Source organism: Notechis scutatus, chromosome Z (genome assembly GCF_049901735.1).
Source record: "Notechis scutatus isolate UNSWTSFEM ecotype Mainland chromosome Z, rNotScu1.2, whole genome shotgun sequence".
NCBI classification, from domain to species: domain Eukaryota; kingdom Metazoa; phylum Chordata; class Lepidosauria; order Squamata; family Elapidae; genus Notechis; species Notechis scutatus.
In genome coordinates, this window is record NC_142025.1 from 5,320,797 (window position 1) to 5,343,148 (window position 22,352).

General features: G+C 43.4%; 1 protein-coding gene across 1 annotated transcript in view; it reads right to left on the reverse strand.

Moving 5' to 3' along the window:
* Positions 1 to 19,907, reverse strand: part of XIRP1 (xin actin binding repeat containing 1) — a 48,725-nt gene extending 28,818 nt beyond the window's left edge. Inside the window, exons 1-2 of the mRNA XM_087946732.1 lie at positions 19,442 to 19,907; positions 12,617 to 12,698 (exon numbers count right to left, since the gene is read on the reverse strand). The gene's annotated coding sequence lies outside the window, so the exon portion shown is untranslated. The remainder of the gene's footprint in view (positions 1 to 12,616; positions 12,699 to 19,441) is intronic.
* Between the last annotated feature and the right edge of the window lie 2,445 nt (positions 19,908 to 22,352).

Below are 22,352 nucleotides of genomic sequence, written 5' to 3' on the forward strand. Positions count from 1 at the left end.
GCCAATGACAGCTGCTTCTGGCATTTGGAGAAGGAGGGAAGGATAGTGTTTTTCAGCGGGCAGCTGGTGGTGAGTGAAGGCCACTCGCGGGGGGCTCCATTCCCAAGGACTTCTGCAAGCGCTCTAACTTTTTGGAATAGCAAAAGAATGAATGCAAACTCAAGGAATGGCCACCTCAACGGGTACAAAGGACTTCCATGGGCCCTCAAACTATTATACATTTTATATATATTAAACATATTATAGTGACCAGAGTCTACGTTCTTTATGATAAAGGGAAGTTCTTTCTTTCAGAAAACTATCCTTTATGTTTATTTAATTCAATTATTAATTTATTTAATTCAATTATTAATTCAATTATGACTGTCTCAGTATAGGTAGCCCTCGACTTAATGACCACAACTGAGCCCAACATTTCAAGCGCTAAGCGACAAAGTAGTTATGTACTTTTAACTCATTTTACGACCTTCCTTGCCACAATTGTTAAGTGAATCACTGCAGTTGTTAAGTTAGTGACATGGTTGTTAAGTGAATCTGGTTTCCCCAATGACTTTGCTTGTTAGAAGGTCGCAAAAGCGGATGACGTGACTCCAAGTTATCCTGCAACTGTCATAAATAGGAGCTAAAGTGAAGTGTCTGAATTTTGACCACCTAACCCAGGGGATGCTGCAATATCCTAAGTGTGAAAAACAGCCATAAGTCACTTTTTTTAGTGCCTTTCTAACTATGAATAATCATTAAATGGATGATGAGTAACACTTCTTTCCTGATAGCGAGAGCAATTAACCAGTGGGACAACTTGCCTCCAGAAGTTGCTGCTGCTCCAACACTGAGAGTTTTCAAGAAGAGACTGGACAGCTGTTTGTATGAAGTGGTATAGGGTCTCCTGTTTGAGCAAGGGGTTGGACTAGAAGACCTCCAAGGTCCCTTCCAACTCTGTTATTCTGTTATTGTAAGTCACAGATTACCTGTAATCTTGCTATCCTTTATGGTGCACAATCAATCTTACACTTAGAATGTGGGTATATATCATGATCAGTGGTGGGATTCAAAAGTTTTACTACCGGTTCTGTGGGCGTGGCTTGGCAGGTGTGGTGTGGCTTGGGAAGGATATACTGCAAAATCTCCATTCCCTCCCCACCCCACTGACCTGCTTTCCAGCTCCGTTCTCCTGTGCAGGGTAACCAAAGAAGACCCAGCCAATCAGCTGGGACTCGATGGGAGGCGGAGAATAGAGGGGGGCGGGGCCAGTCGGCGGTATTTCTCCGAACTACTCAAAATTTCCTCTACCGGTTCTCTAGAACTGGTCAGAACTGGCTGAATACCACCTCTGCATATGATCCAAACAAAATGGTAAACACCTTTGCCTCTCTTGATCAATAAGTTTCAAAATGTTTATAATAGCTTTCCCTAAGACAGGCAAAAAAAAACAACCCTACAGAATACAGTTCCAATAATAATGAATAATAATAATTATGGATCCACACTGAAACAATTTTTTCAAAAGTATTCCAATTAATAAGCAAAAGAGACTCTGTTTTTATACAACAAACTCAACTCGCCTACAAGGATTGGCTTACAAAAGAATGAGACTCACTTTCCCACTGCGCTTTGGATTCTGAAATTGTGCCAAAGAAATCCAATCTTCATGTATACAGATAGTCCTTGGTGTACAACTATTTATTTAGTAACCTTTTGAAGTTACAACAGCACTGAAAAAAAGAGACTTATGACCATTTTTCATACTTAAGACCATTCATTGCAACGTCCCTAGGGTCATGTGATCAAAAATTACACAGTTGGCAACTGACTCATATTTATGACAGTTGCACTGTCCCAGGATTTTGTGATCATCAGTTGTGACCTTCTGAAAAGTAAAGTCAATGGGGAAACCACTTTCACTTAACAACCATATTACTAATTTAACAACTGCAGCGATTCATTTAACAACTACTACAAGAAGGGTTATAAATTGGGGGGAACTTATTGAACAGCCACGTCTTAAGTTAAGGACAACCTGTATTTAAAATTAATCTGTAGGTTTACATTTATAAGCCTGGCTCCACTCTGGACAGAAGATCCTAGAACTTCCTAGATAACAATATTTTCAATTTTCTTCAAAGAAACGAATGCTATAAAGCTGGGTTAGTCTCAAATATATTTGATAATCTTTTCCTGCCCCTTGAAACATGTTCGGTTTAATTTCAGCCACACTTCTTGAGACAAGAAACTCCACATACAAGCAACTATTGATTAACTGAAACAGGAAAAAAAAATCTGATCTCAAATTCCAATCTCAGATATCCTCTTTCCACCTCCAGAAATGCTAAACTCTCATTTTTCAGCCTGTTATTTCAGTGTTAAAGGAGAAACAATAGGTTTGCTGCTCTGTGTCAATGTATATATATAGCAATGGGTGAGCCATAATGTAAATTTCAATCCCATATTTTAGCGTTTCATTCCTATAATGTTTTGGTGACTTATTTATTTATCTCATTTGATTTGATTTGATTTGATTTGTCAATCGATTACAAGATAAGAGGTATAAGTATAAACATGAGTATGAATACAGGAAATAGGTATGAATAAATGTGAACAATAGGACAGGGACGGTAGGCACGATGGTGCACTTATGCACGCCCCTTACAGACCTCTTAGGAATGGGGTGAGGTCAATAGTGGATAGTTTGAGGTTAAAGGAGTGGGGGTTAGAGGATGTAACAGGAGAGTCAGGTAGTGCATTCCAGGCATTGACCACTCTGTTGCTGAAGTCATACTTTCTGCAATCAAGTATGGAGCAGTTAACACTGAGTTTGTATCTGTTGTGTGCTCTTGTATTGTCACTTCCGTCACTTGGAAGTCATTCCCAAATATGCTCCTGAAAATCCACAGGAGAGTTTCACCAACTTTTAAGACCAGAAACCAAGGGGAAAAACAAAAGCCTATAACCCCCTGCTGGGAAGAACAACCAGACCAACCCTCCTTTGCATCATCATTTCCCCCAATGCAACCTTCAACAGGCTAAAAAACAGGGAGGCTTTTAGATAGCCAAAGTTGCCCTCACTTGCTCCACTTTGCCAACTATCTCACTTTCGGCTTACAACCATTTATTTAGTGTCCATTCGAAGTTACCATGGGGTTGAAAAAGGTGATTTATGACCGTGTTTCATAATGGCGACCTTTTTTCAGCACCCCCATGATCACGTGATCAAAATCCAGATGCTTGGCCACTGACTCCTGTGTTTATGATAGTTTTAGTGTCCCGGGGGTTGTGTGATTCCCCCTTTTGTGTGACCTTCTGACAAGCAAAGTCAATGGGGAAGCCAGATTCACTTAACAAAATCATGCTACTAGCTTAACAAATGCAGTGGTTCGCTTAAAACACTGTGGTTAAAAATGGGGAAAAACTCACTTAACAAACTGCCTTGCTTAGATTACAACTAAACTCAAAAGTTGTTCAAGAGTTGTGTGCACTGCAAAGGTAGTCCAGGAAAAATAGGTTAGTGAAGATTCTCCATCTCCCAGGTACTAAGTTGAGTCATAGCAATTAGACTTATTTACTTATTGGTTTGAAATGTTTCTCAGCTCTCGGAGCAAATTGGTTAGCAGAGAGTCGTTGGAATGTACTAATTCCTCCTCTTCCTCCCCCTCCTACAACAAAGCAGCTTCCTCGGTCTGAGCCAGATGGCTAGGCGAAGAGTTTTTGGGATGGACCAACCCCTCCTCCACCAAACCACAAGATTTCTTCTCCAAAATGTGCAGCAATATGTATAAGAAACTAAGCCCAGTTGCCATGGCTCAGCTAACAGACACCTCTACATGGAGGTCTCAGAATCTGCATTGACATATTGCCATGAATCTGTGAAACGGGTACATTCCAGCAATTTTCTGCTCAGCAGCTTGCTCTGACTGGAGGAAGCTGCTTGAATGAGCTACTAAAATGGTGGTGGGTTTGTTATGTCTCCAAACTTGGCAACTTTGTGGACTTCTCCAACCAGCATTCTGGGAGTTGAAGTCCACAAGTCTTAAAGCTGCCAAGTTTGGAGTCCTCTGTACTAAAACGATTGAAATCAACGAGAAGAGAAGTCCAGGTGTCATGACTCAACGTACAGATAGTTCAGGAAAAGTTCGTCCATGCAAGTAGTCAGACATTTAAGGCTGCTCTCGTGTCTCTTGGCTCTGTAGGGTCAATTACTCTTTTTTCAACTGAGATCTGATTGGGTTATAGTGGGAAATGGAGAAGGAACCGATGCACGGAGCTCAAGTCTGAAAGCAGGAGAAAGGTAGTCCTTGACTTACAACCTTTTGTTCAGCAACCATTCGAAGGATGGAAACTAATTCTAATCAACTAATAATCAAGGACTGATCCACTAATCAAAGACTAATCAAGGAAACTAAGCAAAGAGAGAGGTAATCTGGAATGCAGGAGAAAGTGAGGATAATTAACCAGTGGCCTTCAGAAGTTGTGGGTGCTCCAACACTGGAAGTTAAAAAAAGGAGACTGGGCTTCCACTTGTCTGAAATGGTACTATAGGTTCTCCTGCTTGATGAGGGGGCTGGACTAGAAGACCTCCGAGATCCCTTTCAGCTCTATTCTGAATTTGAATTTGAAAGCTAACAAAACATATGAAGAACAGTTGCTGGAATTGGGTATGTCTAGTTTAATGAAAAGAAAGATTAGGGATGACATGATAGCAGTCTTCCAATATCTGAGGGGCTGCCCCAAAGAAGAGGGGGTCAAGCTATTCTCCAAAGCATCTGAAGGCAAGACCAGAAGCAACAGATGGAAACTAATCAAGGAGAGAAGCAACCTAGAACTAAGGAAGAATTTCCTGACAGTTGGAACAATTAATCAGTGGAACAAGTGGCCTCCAGAAGTTGTGAATTTTCCAACACTGAGGTTTTTAAGAGGAGACTGGATAACCGTTTGTCTGAAGAGGTGTAGGGTTTCCTGTCTAGGCAGGGGGTTGGACTAGAAGACCTTCAAGGTCTCTTCCAACTCTGTTATTCTATTCTATTCTATTCTATTCTATTCTATTCTATTCTATTCTATTCTATTCTATTCTATTCTATTCTATTCTATTCTATTCTAAATGCACTTTAAAAAGTGAGTTTTGACCATTCCTCGCACGTACAACCATCGCAGCGTTCCAAAGGCCACAGGGTAAAAATTCAGGGTGGTTGGCAACCTACATGTATTTACGTGATCCCTATTTATGATCTACTCAGTTTGCTTCTGACAAGCGAAGTCAATGGGGAAAGCCAAGTTTGTTTAGTGATTGCTTGATTCAGCTAACAAATTGCAGTGATTCATTTAACAACCATGGCAAAAAAAAGGTTGTAAATTAGGACGTGACTCATTTTACAACTACCTTGTTTAGCAATGGAAATACAAGCCCCAATTGTAATCGAGAAGAGCAACCAGGATGATTAGGGGACTGGAGACTAAGGCATATGAAGAACGGTTGCAGGAACTGGGCTTGGCTAGTCTAGTGAAGAGAAGGACCAGGGGAGAATTGATAGCAGTCTTCCAATATTTGAGGGGCTGCCACAGAGAGGAAGGGGTTAAGCTATTTTTCAAAGCACCCAAAGGCCAGACAAGGAATAATGGATGGAAACTGAACAAGGAGAGATTTAACCTGGAAATAAGGAGAAACTTTCTGACAGTGAGAACAATCAACCAATGGAACAGAAGTTGCCCTCGGAAGTTGTGGGAGCGCCATCAGTTGAGACCTTCAAGAAGAGATTGGACTCCCATCTGTCAGAAATGGTGTAGGGTCTCCTGCTTGTGCGGGGGGGCGTTTGGACTAGATGACCTATAAGGTCCCTTCCAACTCTGATTATCTGTTATCTGTAATCACAAGTTGAGAACTACCTGTTTACAACTCACAGCCAATTCACACCCATTGTTTTAAAGCCATAATGAATCTTTTAACATCTGGATGGCAAAATTGGGTTACAGCCAAGAAGTGAGCTAAGCTATTCACTGGGGCCAAAGGATATTTCATGCCTGTCCGTCAAATCCTCATTATAGTTCAACAATTGGAAGATCAAATATCTTAAACCAGCATTACAAAGTGAGTTTTGTTTTTTTTCAGCAATCCGCAGCTCTGGCTTTGATTTGGCCCAGTGAACATGCAGTTCAATTCAGGTAGTCCTTGAATTACAGCAGTTCGTTGAGTGACCATTCTAAGTTACAATGGCACTGAAAAATGTGATTTGTGACCATTTATCACACTTAACGACTGTTGCAGCATCTCCATGGTCCCGTGATTCAAATTCAGGGGCTTTGGCCACTGGCTCAGAATTATGATGGCTGCAGTGTCGCAGGGCGTCATGTGATTCCCCTTTCTGCGACCTTTTGACAGACCTGCTACTAACTTAGGAACTGCAGTGATTCACTTAACGACTGTGGCAAGAAAAGTCATTAAATGGGGGCAAAACTCACTTAACAAATGTTTCACTTAACGGAAATTTTAGACTCAATTGCAGTCGTAAGCCGAGGACTGCCTATACCAAGAGGGGTTGGGGGTTTTTTTTTTGCATGAAAGATCTGGCTCCCATTTAACCACCCTTTCCAGCATCACACCCTGAAAATTGACTTACAGATGGGAGGGGGGCCCGGAAATCTGGAACGGAGTCGCTTAGTCCCAAATCCCAAATCCCTCGGTCCGGTCTCGTTCTCGGTGTCTCTCTCAAGAGGAGTCCTGCTCCACTCTTCTATATCTTCAGCCTGGCTGGAATCTCTTGCTGGCCCCCTTGCAAGCGGATTATATCTGGGAGCCCTGAGCTATGTTGGGAGAATGAAAAATGTGGTCTATTTTTAGAGGGTAACCAAGTTGCTATTTCACCGGGCTGAGTCAATCATAGCTCCTTGTAACCTTGATGGGGAAAGGAGAACGTATTTTGGAGATAACCGGAAGAAGCAGCCCACCCAGAAAGCTTGCAATGCCCAAAAAAGTTAAGTCATGTGAAAAAGCCCCCTATGTAAGAGAGGCCGAATTTCAAAGAAGTCAGCCAGGGGGAAAGAAACCCTGAGTCACTTGAGAAGGATTCAGGGTCATGGTGACACACCATGATTGTTGGATGACGTTGCCATGATGTGATCTAAAGCTAATAACGGGTCTGTCTCTTATTCCATGAAAATCCTGGGGCTTCCTCAAATTCGTCCCATTGACACACAATGCTGAATGGTGGACATATCGTATCCGTATTCATATTTTTCTATTTCCGTCTGTCTGAATCCACCTGCCTTCTTACATTTCTCTCTAAACTAGTCAATCTTTTCTCATGCACGCCGTTAAGTCATTGCTGACTCTTAGTCACCATGGTTTTCTCAGGTATCTATAAATCTGCTTAATTTACAAATTTTCTCTCTGTATAAATGGGGCATAATATTCTGTCTTCAGTGTGACTGCAGGGTCTCACTTCAAACTGGAGACCACACCGTGACCAGCTGTAAGCTGAGGGCGTATATTGTCCAGTCTTTGATTTTTAACATAGATGCTGTGCTTCAGTGGTTAGATGGCTTAGACATTGGTATTTGAACATAGATCTTCTTAACATTTATATTTTACCATGTTTTACTGATCTAGTTGAAATGTTAATATATATTGCTAGTCCATGTATGATATGCCGTATATGTTCTAAATAATACTTCTGCCCAGCTTTCTAAACACTTATAACATTAAAAAACAACAACAACACACACATACACACACAATTGTAAAGTTTTTAAACAGCAAAACCAACTTTGTCCAATTTGCTATGGTTTCTTTTTTCCAACCATTCCACATATATAGGTGGTCCTCAACTTACAAAAGTTCATTTAGTGACCATTCAAAGTTGCAATGGTGCTGAAAAAAGTGACCTGCGACCAGTTTTCACGTTTACAACCACTGTGGTCGTGTGATCAAAATTCAGATGCTTGGCAACTGGCTGTCAGGGCTCCGGTAGTTACCCCACATTTAAATAATGAGTCTCTAGCTGGATTTTCAAAGCTCAAAGAAGATTGATTAGGCGAAGACATACCGGTGCTGCCTGGGTGTAGCCGACTCTGAAATACATCATTCATTGTCCCCTTGACCCTGGTTTTCCCCCACCCCCTGGGTGTATCATAATTCATATTCTCCAATGGGATACATCCATAGCCAAAAGTCATCAATCATGCCCTCCAGTTAGAATTTTATGTGGCAGAAACTTCAGTCATCTGGAAACTATCTTTGAAAACATTTATGGAATGCACTTTCGGTTTTACAAGCTGCTGCACTGCTCTCCCCTCCCTTTCTGTTGGCAACTCTAAAAAGACCACAGAAATATTTTATGAAATTGATATTGGCATTTATTTATGAGAGTTGCAGTATCCCTATGTCATGTGATCCCCTTTTACGACCTTCTGACAAGCAAAGTCAAAGGGGAATTCACTTAGCAACTATGTTACTAGCTTAACAAAGTCAATGGGAAGCCAGATTCACTTAACAGACATGCTACAAACTTAGCAACCGCAGTGATTCACTTAACGACTGTGCAAAATGTTCTAAAATGGGGCAAAACTCAACAACTGTCCCACATAGCAAACAGAAATTTTGGGGGCCAATCGTGATCATAAGTCGAGGACTATCTGTAATTCTTATCAGCTTTAGTTCTTAAGATGACTTTGTCAGATATTAATCTAGACCAAAATGACCTTGGAGGTTCTGGATTCATTAGTTTGTGGGAAACCCAACTTTGATTTTATAGAGAAGAGGTCCGTCCCGTTACACCATCATTTGTTAGGGCATCACATGTGATGTAAGCAGGAGCATTTTGCTTTTTTGCTAACCTAGATTTAAGTTTCAGATGCTGGAGCCTTCAAGTTCTCGGATCAATTCCTGAAGTAGCTTTGATCACATCAAATCTGGAAATGCCCTTTTGTTAGACATGTGATCACTTAGAAGTGATAGTCTTTCCCTACCAAAGATCCTAATTTTCCAATAGATTCAGGGAGCTCAAAGATATATTACGTCAGTATCAGTGGTGGGATTCAAATTTTTTTTAGTACCAGTTCTGTGGGCGTGGCTTGGTGGGCGTGGCAGGGGAAGAATACTGCAAAATCCCCATTCCCTCCCCACCCACTAACCTGCTTTCCAGCTCCGTTCTCCTGTGCAGGGCAACCAAAGAAGAGCCAGCCAATCAGCTGGGACTCGATGGGAGGCAGGGAATAAATGGGGGCGGGGCCAGTCTGAGGCGGTATTTGCCTGTTCTCCGAACTACCCAAAATTTCCTCTATCGGTTCTACAGAGCTGGTCAGAACCTGCTGAATACCCACCTCTGATCAGTATCAAAAATACCAGGTGAAACTGGCCTTTATTTTTCTTTGTATTACTTATATTTATTTACTTGATCGAGTGTGATTAGATACACAATGATTTTCTCCAATATAAAAACACTCAGTGTACTTGCAAAACAACAGAATATAATAATAGTAAAATGTACAGCCAATAAAAGAGAAAATAAAATAAATAAGTAAAGGGGATAAAGGCAGGCAGTTCTCAACTTACGACCACAATTGGTCCAAAATTTTTGTTGCTAGGTGAGACTGTTGTTAAGGGAGTTTCACCCATTTTGTGATCTTTCTTGCCCTCGTTGTTAAGTGAATCGCCATAGTGGTTAAGTTAGTAACCCGGTTGTTAAGGGAATCTGGCTTCCCCAGTGATTGTGCTTGTTAGAGGGTTACAAAAGATGACCACACGACCTTGGGCCACTGCAACCCGTCATAAATATGAGTCAGTTGCCGAGCGCCTGAATTTTGATCACATGACCATGGAGATGCTGCAACGGTGATAAGTATGAAAAACTGCCATAAATCACTTTTTTCAGTTCCGTTGTAACGTTGAGTGGTCACTAAGTGAACTGTTGTAAGTCAAGGACTACCTGTGATAATATTGCAGCCACACCATATGGGTTAATATACATTCACGTTAGAAAGAAGAAGAAAATCGTAGTCACTGGATTTTGCCAGCTGCGAAAATTAGTTGCTTTAGCAGAGTGATGGCATGAGGGAGAAAACTGTCTCTGTGTGTCTCCGTGTAATGGTTTAGGTTGTTCTACTTGAGTATGGGGTTGGATTGGGAGCAGAGGTGGAATTCAGCAGGTTCTGACCAGTTCTGGAGAACCGGTAGCGGAAATTTTGAGTAGTTTGGAGAACCGGCAAATGCCGCCTCTGACTGGCCCCGCCCCATCTATTCTCCGCCTCCCATCGGAGTCCCAGCTGATCGGCTGGGTCTTCTTTGGTTGGCCTGCACAGGAGAATGGAGCTGGAAAGCAGGCTAGTGGGGTGGGGAGGGAATGGAGATTTTGCAGTATATCCTTCCCCTGCCACGCCCACCAAGCCCTGCCCCCCAAGCCAAGCCATGCCTACCAAGCCACGCCCACAGAACCGGTAATAAAAATTTTGAATTCCACCACTGATTGGGAGTCCTGCAAAGGTCCCTTCCGGCTCTATTCTATTCTACTTATTTGCATTTGTGTGCTTTTGAACTGCTACGTGGGTAGGCGCTGAGGCAAGGAATGGGAGCTCACCCCCATTCTGCAGGGCTTGGGTCTCAAACCTGGACTGTCGGCTTTCCAGCTGAGAAGCTCAGCATCTTTATCCGCTAAGTCATCATGGAGGGGATGACAAACCACTTCAGAAATGTTGCCAAGAAAACTGCAAGGACCTGTCCAAGGAGCCTCTGTGGCGCAGTGGTTAGAGTGCAGTACTGCAGGCTACTTCTGCTGACTGCCAGCTGCCTACAGTTTGGCAGTTCGAATCTCACTAGGCTCAAGGTTGACTCAGCCTTCCATCCTTCCGAGGTGGGTAAAATGAGGACCCAGATTGTTGGGGGCAAGAGGCTGACTCTGTAAACCGCTTAGAGGGGGCTGGAAAGCACTATAAAGCAGTATATAAGTTTAAGTGCTATTGCTATTTCCCAGGAGTCAAGACTGACTTGAATGCACCCATTCCCCAAAAGACATTAGGAAGAATAACCAAGGTATTGAAGACAACCAGCAAAAGTGATAGACATGAATTTATTTATTCCCATCATTTGCTTATCACCTTTTGTAATAAATATTTCCCCAAGAAATGGATAAACTATAAAGAAATCTTAGAGGCTGAGAAAGAAAGAGGAATACAGGTAGTCCTCAACTTATGACTGTAATTCAACCCAGAATTACGGTTGTAAGTCATGGGGGTTGTTAAGTGAGTTACCATGTGACCACACCTGATTTTAATTTCTTTACAGTGGTTGTTAAATAAACGCTGCTGTGATTAACACCGTGATCGTTAAACGAATCCATTATATCCAATGGGCATTTTTTTTGCTGGACACTGTATGTAAAACCTGGACACTGGCAAAAAAAGAAAATAAAAATTGAAAATCTTGGTCACATGACTGCAGGATGCTGCAAAGGGCCACAAATGTGAGCTGCCAAGCACCCAAAATATGAGTACGTGACCACAACAAGGAGGAGTGCTATCCTAACACTGAAATTAGTTCATAAGTATCTTTTGGGAGGTACATCATAACTTTACTAAGTGACCAGTCATTAAGCGAGGACAACCTGTATTTCAAGTCATAATAAGCAAAGAGCATTTGGATGTTTAATTGGTCCTTCATTTAAGTAGGAGAAAGAAATTCATGTTTTGTATGCGTTTGCTACTCTTTCATTGCAATTTTTTTTTATTATTGTTATTACCCGGGTAGGTTACATCATCAGTGCATTGGGAGGAAGAGTTTGCTGGCTTTTTATAAATAGCACCTTGTCCTACAACCTTACTTGGGGTATGGATTCTTCTTCGTCGCACATCTTATGAACCAATACCAGATAAGCACCAACAGAAGACAATTTCTGAAGCATTGCATTGAACTATGGGGTCCTTGAGGTACTCTGAGCTTGGTAGATTTTTTTTGCAAATGTTTCATTATCCAATTGGGTAACATCATCAGTACCAGAGGAAGTGGGCTTTGCTTTCTGTTTATATATACAAGTGATTTGCCCTGTCAGTGTTGGCGGTCTTGGTAATTCTTTGGTCAGGCTATGGTTTAATGTTAGTTTGTCTGCCTTAGTTGTAGTTCCTTATGTTGTTTGTTGCTTGATTATGGACCTAATGTCAACTCTGTGTTAACCCCTGCTTATTTAGGGTGTTGATTGCTTGCCGGGTTTCCTTTTTAGTTTTTTGATTGTCTCCTTTGGATGGGGTGAGGATGTTGACTATTTCTATGCCTGCTGACAGCTGATATGTCTGAGTTTCAAGCTTCAGGAATTCTCAGAGAAACAATCAAACACTAAACAGCAGCCTATTCAAGGAACCATCCAGGCAACCCTGAGAGGCAAGCCAAGCCAAAAAGGGGAGCCAATTCCCTTTTTACCTACTGGTAGTTGAATAATGAAATATCTGCAAGGAAACCACCCTGCTCCGAGAGGATCAAAGACCCCAGATAAGCAGGAAGAAGTTGAAGATAAATAGGAACAATCAAGAAAGAAACAACATTCCAATTAAGTTTCTCTTCCTCCAGGCTCCAGTATCCTTGACTCTAAAATCACCTCTGTTTTTAAAGAGAAAGGAAACATCATTCCAGGAACCAAGTACTCACAGTTGTTGGCTTTTAATGCAGGATAAGCCAAAGTGAGCTTTGTGGACGGTGCTGCCCTGTTGATTCTTTTGCATGGAGTCAACTAGAAGTGAGAGAATGACAGAAAGGAATGAGAATAATATCTTGAGAAATGATGAAGGATGTGAGCTATGAGCTATGAAGGAACTGGTTCAAATTTTAACAGAGTTGGAAGGGACCTTGGAGGTCTTCTAGTCCAACCCCCAGATCAGGCAGAAAACTCTATACATTTCAGATGAATAATTTAGAATAGAATAACAGAATTGGAAGGGATCTTGGAGGTCTTCTAGTCCAACCCCCTGTTCAAACAGGAAACCCTACACCACTTCAGACAAATGGCTATTAACAACTTCTGGAAGCAAGTTATTCCACTGATTAATTGTTCTAACTGTCAGGAAATTTCTCCTTAGTTCTAACTTGCGTCTCTTCTTAATTCCACCCATTGCTTCTTGTCCTGCCCTCAGGTGCTGTTTGAGGAATAGCTTGACTCCCTCTTCTTTGGGGCAGCCCCTCAGATATTGGAAGACTGCTATCATTTCTCCCTGGTCCTTCTTTTCATCAGATTACACATACCCAATTCCAGCAACTGTTCTTTTTATGTTTCAGCCTCCAGTCTCCTAATCCTCTTTGTTGCTCTTCTCTGCACTCTTTCTAGAGTCTCAACATCTTTTTTTATATTGTGGTAACCAAAACTGAATGAAGTATTCCAAGTGTGGCCTTACCAAGGCCTTATAAAGTGGTATTAACAAACTTCACATGATCTTGATTCTATCCCTCTGTTTATGCAGCCTAGAACTGTGTTGGCTTTTTTGGCAGCTGCTGCACATGGCTGGCTCATATTTAAATGGTTGTCCACTAGGACAGTGGTCCCCAACCTTTTTTGTGCCAGGGACCAGTTTCAAGCACAAACACTTTTTCAAGGATCGGGGGTGGGGGGAAGAATCCGAGTTTGGTGAGTTTGCTTGCAGACGTTTCATTACCTGACTAGGTAACATCTGATGTTGTTACCTAGTCGGGTAATAAAACGCGCTGCCAGCAAACCACCAAGTTCAGGGAGCGCCTCGGCCCTGCCTCCCTCAGCCCCATCCCTCAGGTGTCTCCCTCCCTCCTCAGGTGTCTGCCTCGTTCCTCTCTCAGTCACTCTCTCGCTGCTCCACCAGCCCAGGAAGAAACTGCTTCAAAGAAGCGGGGGTGGGGTGGCTTTTTCCTGTCGCCGCAGCTCCTCCGGCACCCGTTTACCCCCACCCCGCCCATCCGCGCGCAGGTTCAATCCACAGTGCTCCGTTCTGCCTGCCTGCCTGCCTTCTTCGCTTCGGAGCAGCTTGGCTGATAAAAAGAGGCGGATAGTTATTATTCTCAGCCGAAGCTGCTCCGAAACGAAGAAGGCAGGCAGGCAGAATGGGGCACTGAATTGAACCGCGCGTGGGCGGGCGGGGTGGGGGTAAACGGGCGCTTCAGAGGAGCTGCGGCGACAGGAAAAGCCACCCCCCCCTCGGCTTCTTTGAAGCAGTTTCTTCCTGGGCTGGTGGAGGAGCGAGAGAGCGGCTGAGAGAGGAACGAGGCGGGAGGAAACCGAAGCCGCTGAGCCATAGAGCAGGACAGGCTTTAAGAAATAACATCATAAATATGAGTCAATTGGTAAGCACTTGAATTTTGAACATGATATGGGAATGTTGCAATGGTTGTAAGTGTAAAAGATGGTCATAAATAGCTTTTTCAGGTGCTGTTATATCTCTGGATGTTCACTAAACTGTTGTAAGTGGAGGACGGCCTATATAATGCAGTGATGCATTGGTTAGATCCAAGTTCCTACCTCAGTAGGGACAACTTCAAAAATTCGACATCTTCATAAACACTCTAGATGAGGGGATGGAATGGGAACTCATCAAATTTGCAGACAACATCAAACTGGCAGGAATAGCCAACACCCAAGAAGATAGGCTCAAGACCCAGAAGATCTTGACAGACTAGAACACTGCACCCTATCTAACAAAAGGAAATACAGTGGTGAGAAAAATAAGGTTGTACATTTAGGCAGAAAAACCAAATGCACAGGTATAGAATAAGCCTAGGTGGCTAACCTTTTTGGGCTCCCATGCCAAAAATTGCAGCACCCAGAAGGCAATGGGTGATGAAAGTGATGAAACAGGCCCATTTTTCGGCCTCCGAAGGCTGCAGAGGCTTCCCTCGATCCCCCAGGAGAGCGAAAACAGCTTCCCCTAGGCTCCAGAGGCCCTCCGGAGGCTGAAAACAGGCACTTCCGGTATTTCTGGAAGGCCCATTTTTCGGCCTCCCAAGGCTACAGAGGCTTTCCTTGAGCCTCAGGGAGGGCCTCAAACAGCCTGAAAATCACCTGGAAGGCACACGCATGTGCAGTGCAGGTACGTTTGGCTGGGGCTCGTGTGCCCACACAAATGCCATAGGTTTGCCATCATGGGAATAGGCAGTACCCAACTCACTGTAGTAACGGTGAGAGGATCTAGGTCAGGGGTGTCAAACTCAAAGCCCAGGGGCCAGATCCGGCCCATGGGGTGCTTAGATTTGGCCTGCAAACCTATCCTGGAAACAGCAAAGGACTGGCCTGCAGTGCCTCTGCCAGCGAAAACAGAGCTTGGGAGATCCACATGAGATCCTTCCAAGCTCTGTTTTCACTGGCAAAGGGTTGCAGGAGGCCTTCACAGCCGAAAACGGAGCTTGGGAGCCCGTTTTCACGGGCACAGCACTCAGGCCATCACAGGCGCCACCGAAATGAGTGATGTTGCGCTGGCCATGCCCCTGCCCCCCCGAGGACAAACACAACCCTGATGTGGCCCTCAATGAAATTGAATTTGACACCCCTGATCTAGGTGAAATTCACTTAAGTATGAGCCAGCCTCCAAAGCTGCCAAAAAGACCAATGCAATTGTAGGCTGCATCAACAGTGTACCACTTTATATTGCATTAGTGAAACCACACCTGGAATATTGCATCCAGTTCTGACCACCACAAAAAAATAATAATAATGCTGAGGCCCTAGAAAGAGTGCAGAAAAAAGCAACATAGATGATAAAAGTTTTGGAGGCTAAATAGTATGATGAATGGTTAAGGGAACAAGACATATCTAGCCTAACAAAGATAAAATTTAAGGGTGACATGTTATCTGTCTTCCAATACTTAAGGGGCTGTCACAGAGAAGAGGAGGTTGACTTGTTCTCCAAAGCACCTGAGGGTAGGAAAAGAGACAATGGGTGGAAGCTCATTATTTCTAGGTTCCAACCTGGAATTAAGGAGAAATTTCTTGAAACTGAGAGCAATCAATCAATCAGTTAGCTTCCTAGAGGTGCTCCATCATAGAAGGTTTTGAAAATAAGATTAAACAGCCATTTTCTGGAATGGTAAAAGGTCTTCTGCCTTGGGAAGTAGGTTGGACTAGAACAGGGGTCGCCAACCTTTTGGACTTCACCAAACTCATAATTTTAAATCCCGCGGATCAGAGACCTTGGGAAAATCCCCAAAAAAAGTCTGCAGGGAAATTCCCCACCCCGTTTTCCTACCGATCAATCGTTCTTTATTTGGGATCACAGGATATCATCTCCAGCTCCATTGTCAGGGGGAGAGAGAGGGAGAGACTTTTGGCTTCATGCAAGGAAAGCAGCAGAAGCAGCAGAAGTCTTTCTTTCTCTCACCCAAACTCCGCCAGAAATGATTCTTTGTGAGACTTGTGGCGCTGGCGCAGCCTCTTGGAGCAGGATGCCTTGCAGGGTCCCAAAGACTCATTTCTGGCGGAGTTTGGGGGAGAGAAAGAAAGACTTTGGCTGCTTTCCTTGCACGCAGCCAAAAGCAGAAGAAGAAAGAAGCGGAAAGAAGCAACCCGGTGGCCAGGCCAGGCACATGGGGTGAGTGGGGCAAGTTCCCCCCCTCTGTCCTTTCCCCCCTCCCCTCACTACCTTGTATTGCTCGCAATGCAAGCGACACAAGCCTTGTGTTCCCACAGGCCATGTGGGAGGCACAGCCTTGTGTTCTCGTGCAGCCTGGATTAATTGGTTTGGGGGTGACATTTCTCTATGGACCACCAAATTTTTCTTGTGGACCACCAGTGATCCCCAGCCCACTGGTTGGGGACCACTGAACTAGAAGACCTCCAAGGTCCCTTACAGGCCGATGATTCTATTATTCTAATTCTGGAATGAAGGCATGTTGAGACCTGGAAATCCCAAGCTTCTTGGAAGAAGAGGTAGACGTTAATTTAATAGACAAAATAGTTGCAAAACATTGGATTCACACGACATACCTCCCTGTTTACCAAACTAACCCATTTTCTGGATTTTCACTGTACTGAATGATAAACAGAACAAATGGGTTGAGTATTTGTAATAGTATTGAAACACAACTTAAGCAAACAAACAAAGGGAAATCGGCAAGTTACGAAGTTGTGACCACTAAGACATTGACTGACTGGTGTGGCATGGACTGTCACTTAGTGTTATCTGAAAAAAATTGCTGGTCAAGGTGTTTTTGTATGAATGATATATTTCTGTGTGCAATAAATATTGAGTAGGTTTTTCCCCAAGTTTGGCCATTTCCAGGTATATGGACTTCGACACCCAGAATTCCAGAGCCAGCACAGCCATTGCTGAGGATTCTGGGAGTTGAAGTCCATATACCTGGACATTGACCTGGTTGGAAAAACCCACTGTATCCCCTACCACCCCATTCAGTTTATAACCATGGTAATAATAGTTTTGCTAGGAAAATACAATTAATTCATAGTCCTGGTTTTCATATCATAGGTGTTTCTTTTCATGAACAGGGGATGCCCCCACCCCAAAAAATCAAGATGGCAGCTGTGCCTATGGGAGTGAAGCTGCATCTCTTTTTAACATGCACTGTGTATGCAGTGTACTTTAAAAAGGAACGTGGCAGTAATCACATAGTTGCAGCTACCATTTTGACTTTTTTGACCACTCTTGTGCCCCTGCCTCTCTTGGTTAACTATGCTCATATTTGGGAAATACAACAGTTAGATGACTCTGATTGTGCTTTAAGATTATTGTTCTTCGTACTTTTAATTAGATTTTTAATCCACCCATGAATCACAGTTTAATGCACGGGGCCCAAAATCTTTTAAAAATATTAAATCCAGTGAAAACAACAGGGGCAATAAAATGTATTACGAAGAAGCACAGGAAGGTTAATAAATGCTATTACCTAATATGGGGACTTAAAAAATGAAAATCTGACTGAAAAAAAGAGGACAATCTGGCACAATTAGTTTTGTACGATTACAAAAGAATTTTATTTACTTATTCGTACCACTAACCTCACCATGAACTTGGAGGTTTCTAGATAATGTTGAACACAAAAAAAAAAAAAGAGGGGAAGAGGAAGATTAAAAAAGGAGGACAGGAGAAAGACAAGGAGGAGGAAGAAAGAGGAGGAGAGGAGGAAGAGAAAAGCAGGAGGCAGACAAGGAGGAGAAAGGAGGGAAGGAGAAAGAGTAAGAGAAGGAGGGAAGGAGGAAAAAGAGGAGGAGGGAAGGAGGAGAAGAAGAGGAAGAGGAAGAGAAAGAGGAGGAGGGAAGGAGGAAAGGAGGAGGAATAAGAGGAGGAGGGAAGGAGGAAGAGGAGGAGAAAGAGGAGGAGGGAAGGAGGAGGCAGACAAGGAGGAGGAGAAAGGAGGAAAGGATGAGGAGAAAGAGGTGGAGGGAAGGAGGAAGAGGAGGAGAAAGAGGAGGAGGGAAGGAGGGAAGGAGGAGGAGTAAGAGGAGGAGGGAAGGAGGAAGAGGAGGAGAAAGAGGAGGAGGGAAGGAGGAGGCAGACAAGGAGGAGGAGAAAGGAGGAAAGGAGGAGGAGAAAGAGGTGGAGGGAAGGAGGAAGAGGAGAAGAAGGAGGAGGAGAAAGAGGAAGAGGGGAGGAGGGAAGGAGAAGGAGGAAGAGGAGGAGGAGGAAAGGAGGAGGAGAGGAGGAGGAGGGAAGAAAGGGGGAAAGAGGAGGAGGAGACAGGGAAGAGGAGCAGGGGAAAGAGGAGGAGAAAGAGAGGGAAAAAGGAGAAGATGAATGAGGAGGAGGAGCCAAGGGCAAGAAGCTGAAGTGGAAGGAAAAGATAGATGAAGGAAAAGAGAATAAATAGATAAGGAGGAGAAGGGCAAAGGAGAAACCAACATCACAATTAAAAAGACCTAGAAATAACAATTTGCAAGAAAAAGCATCCTTAAGCAATTAGTTGGCACCAAAGTCTCACTGAAAGAGCAAATGTGGGAAGTACCAGATTTCAAGAGCCCATTTCAAATAAGATCAGGGTGCGAATTGTATTCGGAGTGTCAACACACACCACACCACTTGTGCCTCTTCCGGGACGGGGGAGAGCGTGCCACAGGGTGGGGCAAGAAGGACTTCAATCTTGCCCTAAAGCAGAGCTCTCCAAACTTGGCAACTTTAAGACTTGTAGACTTCCAACTCCCAGAATTCTCCAGCTGGCTGAGTTGAAGTCCACGAGTCTTAAATTGGCCAAGTTTGGGGGCCCCTGACCTAAAGTCATGGACCTCATAAGCAGCAGGGGTTTGGACCGACCCCCAGCAGCTTCCTCCAAATAACCAGACTGGATGAGTAGATTCATCCCGGTAACAGTATATTTAACTAAAGGGATGGGATTACCAGATGGTGCCTTGTCCTCTTTTGGGGTGTATCTTCCCTTCTGCTTAACTTCACTGCTCTAAAAGAGCCACCTCCTCTTTTAAGGTAGAGAAAGGCAGAACTGAAACGGCGGCTTTCTGGCCAAGCCCTTCTCCCTCTCTCCTCTTGGTTTAGGAAGAAGAAGAAAGACACCCACCTTTTGGCCAGAATTACCATCATCCACAGCTTGTTCTTCCCTCCTCCTGGTGCCGAGCGAAGAAGACACCGGATGCTCTACCCTAGGCTCAAATCTGATTTTGGGGTGATGCAAGGTTTCCATCTTCTTCGCAGTCTTGGTTAGATGAACGTTAGAGGGTTGGTTTACACGTCCCACCATATTTGGTGAAGATGGGTCAGATCTGCTCTGGGAAATTTTCTTGGTGTTTGTTGATGATGGGCTCACTTGCTGGAGAACAAGCTTCTCTCTCGATTTCTTGTTCATAATGTCCAAGTTCCTGTTTGGAGAAATGCGCAGGTCGATTCCTGGTTGAGCAGCTTCTCTCTTCTTGGAATAATTTTTCTCCCGGATCTGGAAACACATCAGAAGCAAAACAACAAACAGGCTGAATTTTCTACTAAATATAATGAAACACCACTCTGCTATTTCAGCTCATGCCAGTCCTGCAATGTTTAACCTTCTTTGGCTTTAAACTTTGCCCTACGGATGTCTGGCCTTTTACACTTGAATGACTTGCAGCAGCCATTGTAAAAAAACAACAACAACAACCCACCAGCTTATTTCCCAAACATTGGATTGAAGATATCAAAATTATTTTCACAATTTGGATCTGCTGATTCTCCTGTCACCCCCTTTCGTTGAGTTCTGGGGAACCCAAAATTCTTGAAAGGTATACTTTGTAAGGAAATGGAGTGGCTGAAGAAGCAGAGGTCAGAGGGATAGCTAAATTTTAAAAAGTAAACCAGGGCAAAAGCAAGAGCCAAAGTCAGGGCTGCAATTCATGCAGCTGCTTTTGACTTCTGGTGCAAAGCCAGGGCCCCATAGAACGTAAAATAATAGAGTTGGATGGGACCTCGGAGGTCTTCTAGTCCAACCCTCTGTTCAAGCAGGAGACCCTATACCTCCATGTCCGATCTCTTCTTGAAAACCTCCAGTGTTGGAGCACCCACAAGTTGTTCCACTGATGGTCAGGAAACGTCTCATTAGTTCCAGGTTAGCTCTCCTTGGTTAGTTTCCAACCATTGTTTCTTATATTGCCTATTGGTGCTTTGGAAAACAGTTTGAAAAACTTCAGAAATGGGCTACGGTTTGTAATCTTTTCAGGTGATTTGCCATGCATCTCATAGAAAATGCATGCACACCTAGTCCGATGCACATACAGGCAGTTCTCGACTTACGATGACAATTGAACCCCAAATTTCTGTTGCTAAGTGAGACACTTGTTAAGTGAGTTCTGCCCCATGTTACGACCTTTCTTGCCACCATTGTTAGGTGTGAATCACTGCAGTTGTTAACTTAGTAACACAGTTGTTAAGTGAATCTGGCTTCCCCAGTGACTGCTGGTCAAACGGTTGTAAAAGCCAATCGTACGACCCTAGGACAATGGAACCGTCATAAATATGAGTCGATCGCTAAGCGTCTGAATTTAGATCACGTGACCATGGGGATGCTGCAACAGCCATAAATGTGAAAAATGGTCGTAAGCAGAGGTGGCATTCAGCAGGTTTTGACCAGTTCTGGAGAACCAGCAGCAGAAATTTTGAGTAGTTCAGAGAACCGGCAAATCCCGCCTCTGACTGGCCCCGCGTGCATCCATTCTCCGCCTCCCGAGTCCCAGCTGATTGGCTGGGTCTCCTTTGGTCGCTCTGCACAGGAGAACGGAGCTGGAAAGCAGGCTAGTGGGGTGGGGAGGGAATGGGGGATTTTGCAATACCCTTCCCCTGCCACGCCCACCAAGTCACACCACGCCCACCAAGCCACATCCACAGAACCGATAGTAAAAATTTTTAAAGCCCATCACTGGTCATAAGTGCTATTGTAACTTTGAACGGTCACTCAGTGAACTGTTGTAAGCTGAGGACTAGTTGTAGTGTGTATTATGGAAAGGTGAGATTCAGAATTTTGCAGGAAAGATACTCTGTTTATAATAAGGATTTTTTTTTTAAGGATGTGCCAGGTATCTTTTTTTACTATTTATTTATTTATTCTTAAATTGAAGTTCTTGTATTTCTTTTACAGCAAATTTACAACTGTTCATTAAATGACCATCATCTTGACCCAAGACAACTCTATGGTAGTTTAAATTATCCAATTTATGGCTGATTCAAAAGATAGCCAGCATGCAGGTTCACACATAACATTCATTTGCTTGGTAATCAGGTTAAGATTATTGTGGTTTATATGCTTGTGAATCATGGTGATGATTATCGTGGTTTATGTGCTTGTGAATCATGGTGATGATTATCGTGGTTTATGTGCTTGTGAATCATGGTGATGATTATCGTGGTTTATATGCTTGTGAATCATGGTGATGATTATCGTGGTTTATGTGCTTGTGAATCATGGTGATGATTATCATGGTTTATGTGCTTGTGAATCATGGTGATTATCGTGGTTTATGTGCTTGTGAATCATGGTGATGATTATCGTGGTTTATGTGCTTGTGAATCATGGTGATAATTATCATGGTTTATATGCTTGTGAATGAATCATGGTGTGTGTGGTTGTCCCCCCCCCCCTTTTGCTTAAACATTTCCATTTGGTTGGAGAGCGATTGCTGTATGAGGCAATCTACGCTGTGATTGGTTGTGTGGGGCAAAGGGGGCGTTCCTCCTTTCCCCCGCCTTTTTCTTCCGTGTGCTCTGCATACCGCCTAAAATTACCTCACGATGTTCCTGTGTTCCTTGCTACCTTGTCTGCTGTATATAAAAATGTTAAATAAATTTGTTTATGTAAAACCTGAAGTTTGTGTCAGTGTTTCTGACTTCATTTGGACCCTTGAGGCACAATTCCCTGACAAACTGGCTTAGTAAACCTAAAGCGTTTGGTTAACTGCTCTTTAACAAGTTGTAGGAAGCTGGGAAATGGGTCGAATCAATAGGGAAGTTGT